The sequence below is a fragment of the Musca domestica genome, unplaced genomic scaffold (genome assembly GCF_030504385.1).
Source record: "Musca domestica strain aabys unplaced genomic scaffold, Musca_domestica.polishedcontigs.V.1.1 37, whole genome shotgun sequence".
Taxonomy (NCBI): domain Eukaryota; kingdom Metazoa; phylum Arthropoda; class Insecta; order Diptera; family Muscidae; genus Musca; species Musca domestica.
The window spans coordinates 5,902,291-5,916,321 of record NW_026712321.1 but is presented as its reverse complement, the minus strand read 5'-3'; the positions used below and the strand labels follow the sequence as shown (position 1 = coordinate 5,916,321).

General features: G+C 33.7%; 1 protein-coding gene across 1 annotated transcript in view; it reads left to right on the top strand.

Annotated features, from left to right (window-relative positions):
- Positions 1-11,315: 11,315 nt before the first annotated feature.
- The window catches only part of LOC101890135 (bromodomain-containing protein DDB_G0270170), a 218,486-nt gene continuing 215,770 nt past the window's right edge, over positions 11,316-14,031 (top strand). The window contains exon 1 of the mRNA XM_059126235.1: positions 11,316-11,511. The gene's annotated coding sequence lies outside the window, so the exon portion shown is untranslated. The remainder of the gene's footprint in view (positions 11,512-14,031) is intronic.

Sequence of the window (14,031 nt, the reverse complement as noted above, 5' to 3'; positions counted from 1 at the left end):
AAGTGTCAATCGCCTCAGCAAGCGCTTCGCCGGGAATGGGCCAAAATACCACAGAGCATAATTCGGGCAGTGTGTGACTATTTCATTGGCCGTTTAAAGGCCATAATTCGTGCCAAAGGTAACCAATTGGAAAAAATCTAAACTTATTCTAAAATTTGTTGCTATTTCCGACATTTTAGGCTTTCATTCAATAAAATTAAAAAAAAATGTAAAAATTATGGGGTTTGACTTTGTTGCAGTTTTTTATCTCACCCTGTAGCTATAGCTCCCATATTATTTCATCCGCTTTTGGTGCTAAAGTCCCTCACATGCGTAATATGCAGTCCAGATTAATGATATTTGATACCGGATATCAGATATAGCTCGAAAATACATCTGCATAATTTTTGAATAATTTCTCATTCAAAATTGGTTTGACAGTTCATTGTCAGCAGCAACTGTGTCGATGCATCTATCTGTATTTTTCTACCACGGTACATATCATGGTAGAAGAATATAGGTAGATGCATCAATGCTGGAGAACATTGATATGTCAAAATTTTGTAAATGTTTTTTTTTCATATAAATAGATTTTTACATGTTTTCTTATACAACGTTAATCGGAGGTTATTATTATATGCGTTTTTGAACAATTTTTACAAATTTAAATAATTTTTCATTCATAATTTTCAATTCCAAAATTGGTTTGACAGTTCATTGTCCCATCATATGTGTGTGTACATTTGCTATTTTTCGATCACGCGTGCCCTATATACATCGTAAATATATATGCTCTCTTCCATTACTCCAGGAATGCTAAAGTTTTTACTACGATAACCGATCTTTTCTTTATGACATCGAAACAAATTACAAACCTATTCAAAAAAAAATATAATTTAATCAAAATTGATATTTGAGTCATAATATCAAATTAATCAGATCACCTGATAATCAGCTGCCCCTGATAGGGGACTTTATACTTGAATCATGCTCTATACCACTGAAGACCGGAGCGAAATTGTGAATTTCCCAAAGATATCTAATGCTTTTCACTGCTTCTGCGGAGTTTAGAGACAAAAACTCATTGTTCCTCGCATTCAATATCCCAATAGCCATAAATGTTGTCAGTGGTACATTTTCGTACAAATTGTACCCAACCAAACAATGTTTCCCAACACTGTTGTGTTTCAGAAACAGAAGGAGAAACATCAGAGAACAACGACTGCCAACCAGCCTGCTAGACAGCAGCATACGCTCAAGTTTCGAGTTGCTGATGTTGATTCATTTCGTGAAGTTCGGTGATACGGATGAATGTTTCGATGTTCGATGCGCGGTGAATTTATTCAGTTTTTTGTTTGTTTGTTTGTTGACGGTCGTTGCGGTATTCATAAATAATAGTTGTAGATTAAAAAATAAAAAAAAAATATGAAATAAATTATAAAAAAATTGAAAAGAAAATTGAGAAAACTAAATTAAAAATTTAGAAAAAAAATTGAATACAAATGGAATAAATAAAAGTTTTGTGTGATGAAAAATTACAAGCAGCAAAAAAGTGAGTGAAATGAGTGAGTGGGAGATCCCATGAAAATAAAAACAAAACAAGAAAAAGAATATTGATGAATAAGAAAAATATCCCAAAAATAAGTGATGTTTGAAAATATATTTAAATGAAAATAAAAGAAAAACTATTCCAAAATAAAGTATGAAAGTAATTTTGAAACTATTTTCTAAATTTTTTTTTTTAATTACTGTTTAATGAACTCTTTAGTTTGTTTTGAAGTTTTTCTTCTTGCTTTCAATTTATTGCTGTTGTTTTTATTTTGGAAGTATTTTGTGTGTGTGTGTTGTTATTGTTGTTGTGCTGTTATGGTGAATGTGTAAGTGATGCTTGAATGCATGTTTTGGCTTTGGCAAGATGAATCAACTCCGCTTTAAAAGATATAAAAATTACCCATTTTACCGAAAAAACAATTTTAATTAATTTAATAAATACCCAGCTGCCAATTTAATGAAGAGTCTAATTAGATTTTATCACACCTCAGAGACTCTTCCTCTCTCTTACTCTTCGTGTGGTTTCAATGGAGGTGGTATTGTGTTGTTTTAACAAGAAAAAGCAAAAAAGTGCAACAGATGCAAGGGTTGCAGGGATGGAAAATTTAAAATGGAAAACAAGTACAAAATTTTTATTTCTTTGATGCTGACGGCATCAAAATCATAGATCTGGCCCTCAATTCTTGTTCTATGAAAATGTGAAATGAAAACTTTTTATACAGAGAGAAGTAATGTCAAATGAAAAATTTCATTAAGGAAATATTTTCCATTTCATATTTTCATAGAACAAGAATCCAGCCCCTGAGGTGGAAAAACGCTCGAAATTGAACATTGATATGTCAAACATTTTAAAATGCTATAGCTCCCATGCATATATGCTTCATCCGATTTGGTGTTTAAGATCCTCACATGCGTAATATGCACTCCACAACATTGATATTTGATATCGGACATCAGATACAACTCGAAAATACCTCACCTAAATTTTATCGAAATCGGTCCCGATTTTTTAAGACTATCTATGGTAGAAGAATATAGGTAGATGCATCAACGTTTGGAAACATATGATATGACAAACATTTTAAAATATTTCGACAAAAATGAGTAGATTTTTATATGTTTTCTTATACGACACAAATCGTGGGTTGTTATGATGTGCATTTTTCAACAATTTTTACAAATCTCAATAATTTTTCATTCAAAATTTTGAATTCCAAAATTTATTTGACAGTTCATTGTCCCAGCAGCTGTGTCGATGCAACCTGCAACTATTCTTCTTCTTCCTTGAGACTATCCATAAAAGATATTTGCAACCCAAAAAGAAAGACGTTCCAGAGATAATCGAAATTATTATTTTGTGTAGAACAAAGTGATCCTTGGAGTCTTTTATTGAGAACTAATATTACGAGATAGTGCCACTAATATGAGGGCAGGTGTAACAGGAATAGAAACCCAAAAATTTAAAAAAAGATAAAAAATTATGCTCTCCTTGAAATATAATTTTACCAAATCCACAAAGTCTTCAATCTAATGTAGGAAAATTAGCAATCTTGTTGCGTATATAAAAAATGTTCTGTCCAGAAAAGTTATTTAAGGGACCAAAAAGAGTTGCAAACTTAAATAAAGGCGATCCAGAATGTATATCTGAAATTATTATTATTATTTTACTAAGTGATCCTTGACGTTTTTATAGATTATTTGAAGAAATAATGTCAGGAACTAGAAGCTGGGGCATAAAGATGAGACCATGGTAGAAGAATATAGGTAGACGCATTGACACAGCTGCCGGGACAATGAACTGTCAAACCAATTATGGAATTGAAAATGTTGAATGAAAAATTATTTAAATTTGTAAAAATTGATGAAAATACAAATTTTAATAACCTCCGAATAACGTCGTATAAGAAAACATATACAAATCTACTTATATTTGAAAAAATATTTAAATTTTTGATGCATCTACCTGTATTCTTTTGCCATGGGTGAGACTAAGTCGACTGGCTTAAGTCATCGGCTGGCTTCTTTGGAAAATAACAAAATCGAACTAAGTCAACCTAAAACTCTTTTTTTATTCTCTACGAAGAAGCCAGCCGATGACTTAAGCCAGCCAAAAAAAACGTTTTATGTATTCTCACCTTAATAGTTGCAAAATGATGCAGGGATGGAAAATCAAAAAACGTTAAAAAGACAAATCCGTGAAAAAATTTGGCAAAAATTATGAAAATACCGAATATCGGGAGGTACCGTTATATGGCGGCTATATCAAAACGTGAACCGACATTTCCCATTTTTAAAAAAATATAAATACAAAGTATATATATTGTTGATCAGCATAAAATTCGATATCCGTACGACTGTCCGCTTGTGGAAATGAAGTAGATTGATAAAATTTTACTCAAATGTATGTTATGTCTGCAGGACTTTTGTTGTTGAAAATGAGCCGTGTATGTCCACGGTTTGGTAAAGCCCCCATATAACGCCACCTCCCGATATGCAATATTTTGATGATTTTAGCGACATTGTTCACCAGAATTGTTTCAAATTTAGTATTTGTAGTTCGTAATGGATACTACAGCCTATGACAGAAAATTGTCTGTACAGGTCCACGCCTTCGTATAGTCCCCACATAACGGTAACTGATTTTAGCGACATTATTCACCGATTTTTTTGAGTTTCGCATTTGAATATTGCAATGGCTTATGACAAAAGTTGCCTATGCCAGTCCACGTCGTCGTATAGACTCTAATAAAAGGGCTTCATTCGGTATTTTTAAGATTTTAAGAGAATTTTTAAAGGATTTTATTTTTTTTGAAAATTTCCAAATTCGTTTCAAATGGTGGAGGGCACTCAAAGTTGTTTATTTGTAATCAGATTGTATTTTCTAAAAAATTATAATACTTTTTGGATAAATCTTTACTGTAAATGTAATTTTATAATATTTTGACACAACCAAAGAACAACATTTTTGATTAAATTATATTTTTCCGATAAAAATGGGGATCGCTGTAATTAAATTTTATTTATTTCACAACTGAAATGTCGTCAATGTATCACACAATGTGTGCAACTGCCATATATGAAAAAATTGACACTTCACGTGTAAAAAACATATCGTCTTATAGGGCCTTAAGCGGCCAAAGAGAGTTGCAACCAAAATGAAAGGCGGTCCAGAAACTATACTTTCATTTATTGTTAAGTGAAGTACAAAGTTGTTCTTGGAGGTCAAATGGATTATTATGGAGAAATAGTAGCAGAATACAGTAGCAGGGTGTTGCAGGGATGGAAAATCAAAAATGTAAAAACACACAAAATTATGTAATTCAAGTCCATCACATGCGTAATATGCACTCTACAACAATGATCTTTGGTAACTGATATCAGAAGCAGCTCAGAAATAAGTGCGTAAAATTCAAAAATCAAAATCGGTTCGAGTTCAGATATAGCTCCCATATATATTTATTTGATTTCAGGTTTATTGTGCACCAAATGGCCAATATCAGTCCAAATGACCTGAACATTGGCACATCCGACCGAATTCAATCTAGAAGCAAGTATATCAGTTTTGGTGAATATCGGTTCAGATATAGCTATAGCTCCCATATATATGTTTCATCCGATTTGGGGTTTTAAGTCTCTCACATGCGTAATATGCACTCAACAATAATGATCTTGGAAACAGGTGCGTAAAATTATGTCAAGATTGGTTCAGATTTAGATATAGCTCTCCCATATAGCTCCAACCGATTTCAGACTAATTGTGCCCCAAATAGCCAATATCAGCCCAAATGACCTGAGATTTGGCACATCCGACCGAATTCAATCTAGAGGCACGTACATAAAATTTGGAGATAATCGGTTCAGATTGGTCTTCAAGTCCCTCACATACGTTATGTGTACTCCACAACAATGGTGCCTGATATCAGATACAGCTTGGAAACAAGTGCGTAAAATTTTGTCAAGATTGGTTCAGATTTAGATATAGCTCTCCCATATATCTTCAACCGATTTTGGATTAATTGGGCACCAGATGGCCAACATCAGTCCAAATGACCTGAGATTTGGCACATCCGTCGGAATTCGATCTAGAAGGAAGTACATAAAATTTGGAGATAATCGGTTCAGATATAGCTATGGCTCCCATATATATGTTTCATCTGACTTGGCTCTTCTAAATACGCATAGTGGTGTAGGGTATCATATAGTCAGCCCCGCCCGACTTTTGACCTTTCCTTACTGGTTTTATTTAAATTCTCTCGATTTTCTAGATCAACTTCAGTGTAAACGTGCTATTAGAAGGTGCTTAATTGTAGACAACGAATGGTTTAATTTTGCCTATTATCAATGGTAGAAGAATATAGGTAGACGCATCGACACAGCTGCTGGGACAATGAACTGTCAAACCAATTTTGGAATTAAAAATATTGAATGAAAAATTATTGAAATTTTTAAAAATTTTTGAAAAATGCGAATTATAATAACCTCCGAATGACGTCGTATAAGAAAACATATAAAAATCTACTTATTTTTACAAAAATCATTAAAAATTTTTGACATATCAATGTTCCCAAGCGTTGATGCATCTACCTGTATTCTTCTACCATGCTATTATCTGAAGAAATATTTTGTATGATCACAAAAATGCAGTTTCCATCCCTGGTTTGTTGTTGTGGTGAGTGAGTGAGTGAGTGCATTCATCCGAATATCTAAGAAATAGTGCAGTGAGACTGCAACGGTGTTATTGTTGTTGTTGTTGTTTTGCTTTTCTGTTTCGGCAGCCGTATAGATATTCTTGTTAGGAAAGACAGACAGACAGACAGACCATCTCATGTTTTGTTTTCTTCTTGTGGAGAACATTTCTTGGGTTTTTTGTCTTCTGTTATGCGATGCTTAGATGGTTTTTCTGTGTCGTCATCAAATCTCCTTAAATCTTGTTGGTGTGTTGGACTCTTTGCTCTCTGTCGTGGACATTAATGTATGGGTTACTGGTGCCTCGATGTATTTTGTTGTCGTTTTTTTTATTTTGTTGTTATGAAGCCAGAGTTTCATAATATTTTATCCATCCATCCAACCGACAAACCCCCTTAAGCAGAAAACGGGTTTTTATCTATTACCAGACTCCAAAAAAAAAAAAAAAAAAAATCAAAGAAAAAAAAAAAGAGTAGCGGTCACATACACTAACTCCGCATACAATTTCCAATGGCTATCTGGATAAGTAGAATATCAATATACGAATGGAAAAAAGAGTCGTATAATCAAAACCAGCTTCCAAATAAAGCAAACAAATGTACGTATTTACGTATCTGCCGATCTCTTGTGTTAAAAGAAAGCAATTAATCTGTTGAAAACTTTGAATATTTTCAAATGCAAAATTTATAGGCAATAAAATAAACACCCATAACTTAGAAACTGGTTTCGTTTCGGAAGAGTTTTTGGTCGTTTTTTTGGCAGTAAAATGGTTTGTAATACTTAATGGGATTAATGATGTCAGGATTTGGGATTTGGATTAACAAGAAATGAGGAAAAATGATATGGTTGGAATGCAGGCCATGCAGAGTATTGGGAAATAATATGAAATGGTTACTTGTCCTATATCAGAAAGATTTGCAAACTTAAGGGTGGAAATACATAAAGCGCATATATGGCTGGCTTCTTCGTAGATGAACAAAGGAGTTTTAGGTTGACTTAGTTCGATTTTGGCCCTAGGCTCCTTTGTTCATTTCCGAAGAAGCCAGCCGATGACTTAAGCCAGCCAGAGAAGCGCTTTATGTATTCCTACCTTAAAGCTCATATTTGGCTGGCTTAAGTCATCGGCTGGCTTCTTCGTAGATGAACAAAGGAGTTTTAGGTTGACGTAGTTCGATTTTGGCCCTTTGTTCATTTCCGAAGAAGCGAGCCTATGACTTAAGCCAGCCAGATATGAGCTTTAAGGTAGGAATACATAAAGCGCTTCTCTGTCCCACCCACCATAAGGCTCCGACAGACGGAGTGTTTTTACAAATTCAGGGTGAAATGAAAAAAACTGCAACCAACTTCAGACTGCTGTCATTTTTAAACCACTCGTCCGACAGCTGTGAAAATTATTCCAGTGACAGCTCATTATATTATTTAGAAGTGTACAAAAGCATTTTGGTGAGAGTTTTCCAGAAAAAAAGTTATTCGTGATGGAATTCAAGCGTGATAGTGTGATTTCTTTATATTTGGCAGGAAAACCACATCATGGCTATCGTTAGAGCACTCCAGCATTTAAATGTGAATAAATCTTTTGTGTCTTGTACCACGCCTCGTTACCGTGATACTGGTAGCATAGGCCGACGTCAAGGAAGTGGACGGAAGAAAACAGCAGCAGCAACATCAGCAGAAATGGTTCGAAAAGTAAAGAAACGACTTGATCGAAACGCGCGTCGCAGTGGCCGAAAAATGGCTCGTGAACTGAACATATCGCAATATTCCATTCGGCATTCGGCAATTATTGAAAAACGAACTCGGGCCAAAGCCATTGAAATTCCAAAAATAGCAAGAACTTACACCGCAACGGAATGAAAAAATGGTCTCAAAAGAGCTAAAGAGTTGCTTCGCTTGTCCGAAAGTGGTGAACTGCCGAATTTGGTTTTCTACGATGAGAAATATTCTTTGTCCAGCAGTTTGTAAACAAACAAAATGAACGTGCTTACTTGCCAAAGAGGTCAGCTGAAAATGTGCACCTTCTGTTGGCCACCAGAACTCAAGCGCCGGGCATGGTGATGACAGACGATGATTGCTCTCTGCTCGTATTCATCGACCGTGGCATCAGAATAAATGCCAAATATTATCGCGAAAATATTCTGGAGGGTGTATTAAAGACTTGGGCACGCAAACATTTTGGTCGCAGACATTGGACATTCCAACAGGACTCGCATCATCGCACTTAGCACGCTCCACCCAAAAATTGGTGACAAAATGAGGTTCCTCGCTTCATTTCCAGCGTACAATGGCCACCAAAATCTCCGGATACCAATCCGTTGGCCGATTGTGTCTGGAGTATTTTGGAAAGCAAGGTTGGCACTAAAAAATAACAAAGTGTCGATCACATCCAGCAAACGCTTCGTTGGGAATGGGCCAAAATTCCGCAGAGCAACATTCGAGCAGCGTGTGAAGGTTTCATTGGCCATTTGAAGGCCATAATTCAGGCCAAAGGTGACCAATTCGAACAAATCTAAACTTATTCTAAAATTTGATGCTATTTTCGACATTTTTTGCTTTCATTCAATAAATGAAAAAAAAAAAAAAAAAAATAAAAAAAATTATGTCATTTGAATTTGTTGCAGTGTTTCTAGTTTGAAAATATATAAATTAAAATTTAAAAATGCATACATAAAGTATACCCATACCATGCCCATCTCTGCATGAAATAAGCATACCCATCTCTGCATTTTATGTGATTAATTTCAGGTTAGAGTTGTAGAGTTGAGCAATTTACTTCACTGGGGGGGTATGTCTATATTTCCTTTTCTCAAGAGTAACTAGGTCCTTAGTTCATTTGAAGTGAATAATTGAACTAGATGAACGAAAGGGCTGGTTATAATGAAGAAGTTGTTTCCATTTAATTGCAAATATCCATAAAAAATACTTGCAAAAAATTATTATGCAAAATTGTCCAATTTCTTTAAAAATAGATTCCAATAGACCACCGCACGAAAAAAAAAAAAAAACTAATCTCAAATCTAGTTTTAATTTGATCTCTTTACAACGAAAAAATAACTTCACGAACACCAGAGCACAGACCATACATAAAGTATACCCATACCATACACATCTCTGCATCAAATAAGCATACCCATCTTTGCATTTTATGTGATTAATTTCAGAGTAGAGTCGTAGAGTTGGGCAATTTAGTTCACTGGTGGGTATGTCTATATTTCCTTTTCTCAAGAGTAACTAGGTCCTTAGTTCATTTGAAGTGAATAATTGAACTAGATGAACGAAAGGGCTGGTTATAGTGAAGAAGTTGTTTCCATATAATTCCAAATATCCATAAAAAATACTTGCAATAATAATTCTATTATGCAAAATTGTCCATTTTCTTTGAAAATAGATTCCAATAGACCAACAAACAAACTAAAAAAAACTAATCTCAAATCTAGTTTTAATTTGATCTCTTTACAACGAAAAAACAACTTCACGAACACCAGAGCACAGACCATACATAAAGTATACCCATACCATACCCATCTCTGCATTAAATAAGCATACCCATCTCTGCATTTTATGTGATTAATTTCAGAGTAGAGTCGTAAAGTTGAGCAATTTATTTCACTGTGGGGTATTTCTATAGTTCCTTTTCTCAAGGGTAACTAGGTCCTTAGTTCATTTGAAGTGAATAATTGAACTAGATGAACCAAAGGGCTGGTTATAGTAAAAAAGTTGTTTCCATTTAATTCCAAATATCCATAAAAAATACTTGCAATAATAATTTTATTATGCAAAATTGTCAATTTTCTTTGAAAATAGATTCCAATAGACCAACAAACAAAATAAAAAAAAAATAATCTCAAATCTAGTTTTAATTTCATCTCTTTAAAAAAAAAAAAAAAAAAAAACATTTAAAACAACTTCACGAACCCCAGAGCACAGACCATAGAAAAATGTTGAAAAAAAAAAACAGCACCATCATCACCAAACCACAAGACAACAACTATTTTTTTCTAAACTAGCGCGCAACCACACCAAACATCCAAGTATCTCTCACCCAAACAGAGCCAGCCAACGAACCATTCATTCCCTTTTACAAGTTCTGCTTTTTAAATTTGAAAAAAAAAACAAACAAAACATAAGATACAACAACAATGAGAACTGCAACAAACTCTTTACCACATAATCCCACTAGACACACAGACCGAAAGCCAACCGAGCAGTGAGCCGCCGTCGCCGCCAATGTCTAGTAATATCCACTTAATACCTATCTTGTAGTTTTTGTTCTTGTTGCTGCTGCTATTCATGTTTCAGTTTACGTTTTTTTTTTTCGTATTTTGTTTGAAGTTTGCTGTCCATTTTAGTTGTTGTTGTTGTCTAAGCTTACATTATTTTCTCGTATTTGTTGTGTTGTTTCTTTAAGGGGGGCTTTGTACTATTTTAATGTGGCCACTTTTTTTATACAGAGGGTTACCACTCTATGTGTGTGTTGTGTTTGAGCATGGTTTGCGTGAGTAACCAATACAAATCAAATTCTCCTTTTATTCATTCATCTCTTCTCTCTTTCAATGGAATGATAGTTTTGTTTGCATGTTGTTGCCATGATTTTTGTTTCTTCTGTTTCTTATTGGAGAATGGAGTTGTTTTAAATATTTGGAGTTAATAACACAAAAATGTTGTTATTGTGGTTGGTGCCCTGAATTTTTTCCACTGTGGCAGACCCCCCCCCCTTCTCTTTGTCAAGATTTGTTTACTAATTGTTTTATTTTTATTTTTTCTTCTTGCAGAGTAAAACCAGTTGAGTGCAGTGTTCTGAGAGCCGTATTGCCATTTACCCCCTCCACAATGAGTTAGAGGGAGCCTGAGAGCGAGACAAAATACCCATGAAATCATGATCTAACTCTTTGAAAACAAAAGGTCTTAGATTACATTTCAATAAATAAATAATAAGGCATCATATTAAATTCGTGCGAAATAAGCAAGGCAAAAAAAAAAAATAAAATAAATAAATAAATAAATAAAAAATCTTGATAAAAAAACGAAAAAAATAATTCTTCAATGTAAGCAAAATAAAAAAATAATAAAAGAAAAAATATAAACAAACGCAATTAAAAAAATAGAATAAAAAATAAATTAATAAAAAAAATTAATTGAATTAAAAATTGTTGCATCATTTTGCATTTAATTAGAAAAAATGCGACAGTGTTAAAAAAAATTATATAAAATATAAATCAATAATTATAAGGCTTGTCCCATCACAATGTGGCAGATGCTGTAAATATATCTAAGCAGGACATAAACATTTTAATAAAGGTATGTAGGAATATATGTAATTTTTAACATAATAAAACGTGTGCTTACTTGTAACCATGGCAGAAGAATACAGGTAGATGCATCAACGCTTGGGAGCATTGATATGTCAAAAAATTGAAATGTTTTTTTTAAATATAAGTAGATTTTTATATGTTTTCTTATTCTAAGTCAAAAGGAGGTTATTATAATTCGCGTTTTTTCAAAAATTTTTTTGCAAATTTAAATAATTTTTCATTTAACATTTCAATTTCAAAATTGGTTTGACAGTTCATTGTCCCAGCAGCTGTGTCGACGCGTCTACCTATATTCTTCTACCATGCTTGTAACTATAAATAAATGGAACTAATGTGAACTAGACATCCAAAAAGACGCGAGAAGTTGAACTAATTGAAACGAAGGAACTGGATAAAATAACTAGTTCCTTTTGAGAAAGTAAACGAGGAAGATCGATTTGCTCAGTGAATGAAACATTTGAGCATTTATTTACTGGAAAAGTTATTGTACTATTGTATTGACTCAGGAGGTTCATCAGGGCCTGAAAGCGGCATGGTTTAGAATACAAGTCAATTTAAAACCAGTACGGAAAAGTCATAGGTCGGGCGGGGCCGACTATATGATACCCTACACCACTATGCATATTTAGTAGAGCTCTCGTAACAAAAGAATTTATTCCAAGTAGATCATACCACCTATCAACATTTGGCTTTAAAGCAGTTATAGTTTGGTCTTAGAGGGAACTAATATATGGTAGGCATATCCAATTCTGAATCGATTTTCACTAAATTTGACGGAGATATTTTAACCTTTTATACCAAAAAACATTGCTATAGAGTGTAGGATATTACTTCGAAAAGGATTATATTAAAAAAATATATCGGAGCCGCGTTCCACCAAATGGAAACGTACGTTCCGAAATTCACTCCTTTTGAGCTGATATTAGCCATTTGGTGCACAATAAACCTAATATCGGATAAAGATATATATGGAAGCTATATCCTAAATTTGACAGAGGTATTTTCGAGCTGTATCTGATGTCCGGTACCAAATATCATTCTTATGGAGTGCATACGCATGTGAGGGACTTAAAGCCGGATGTTACACATACATATATGGGAGCTATAGTTATGTCTGAACCGATTTTCCGCAAATTTGATGTACTTGTTTCTAGACAGAATTCGGTGGGATGTACCAAAATTCAGGTAATTTCGACCTATATTGGCCATTTGGTGCACAATTTACCTGAAATTGGTTGAAGATATATGAGAGCTATATCTAAATCCGACCCGTTATCATTAATTTCAATATAGTTTGTCCTTGGGCCAAACAAATATTGTTTGGAAAATTTAATCTCAGACGGATAATAATTGCGATCTGCATTTTGTTCACAAGAATACATGGATAGATGGACGGACGGACTGACGTGCATAAATCGACTCAGAAAGTGGTTCTATGAAGATCCTTCAAAGTAACTATGGGTCTATCTCTCTTCCTTCTTCATGTAATAAACAAATGAACAGAGACATAATATCCTTTCCATTGTGTGGTGTTGGGTATAAAGAGGGAGAGAGAGAGTGAGAATTGACAGTTAGAATACTGTGGTAAAGATTTGCGTTGCGTTTCTGTAGGGATACGTAGGTCGATTTTCAAACAATCGATTTATCAATTTTTGGTTTTGGAAAGTCGAAGACAAAAATCGAAAAGACGACTTTTGTTTTCGTCTACGTTATCCCTAGCATCTTCTATATTTTTGAGACTATGCACTACGTGAAAATTGTATATTATTAATTAAATGTTGTAATGGAGCTGCCTGCCCCCAAGGTGATTTATCTTGGTAGATTTGGGAAATCTTTTGTAATTTTTACCCGAAGCTCTAAATTGTAAAAATTTGCTTCAGGATAGCCCCTATAATTACAGATGCTTTAATCTAAACTAAATTTTTCCCGGTCCAAACTTTTAAATCCATTATCTTAGAAATACTCCTCCCCGTTAATGATGTCATTGACCTTCATTGCCGTTTGTCGGTACTTCTTTATCGTTAAATATCTCCATAACATAATTAATTATTAAAATAATCATTAAGGGCTTGAAAATGGAAATCGTTTTTTCATTTAAAAAAATTAATAGGGTATGAAAAAAATCAAAATTTGGGGAGAAAAAAAAAACTTAACCGGTTTATCTACACATTTTGAATCGATTCATTTATCTAAGTATATGGCCTTAGGGGACAATTCGAGTTTGAGTTTCAATTTTTTCATTTTACACAAATCTTGGCCAAGAAGTGGAGATTCCTTTTTTTTCATTTTACACTTGGTCACGAGGGGTGGATCACAATTTCAATTTTTATTTCAAACAATTAGAGTTTATCACTCTAAAAAAATTGGTTTCAAATAGGAAAGTTTTCCTAATCTCAGAGTGATTCATTTAGAATTTGTTTTCACCCAAAAATATCTGGGATATAATGATGTTATTTATTTTAATGTTACAATTTGTTGGATATTTTTCTTGCCAAAACTCTCGAAT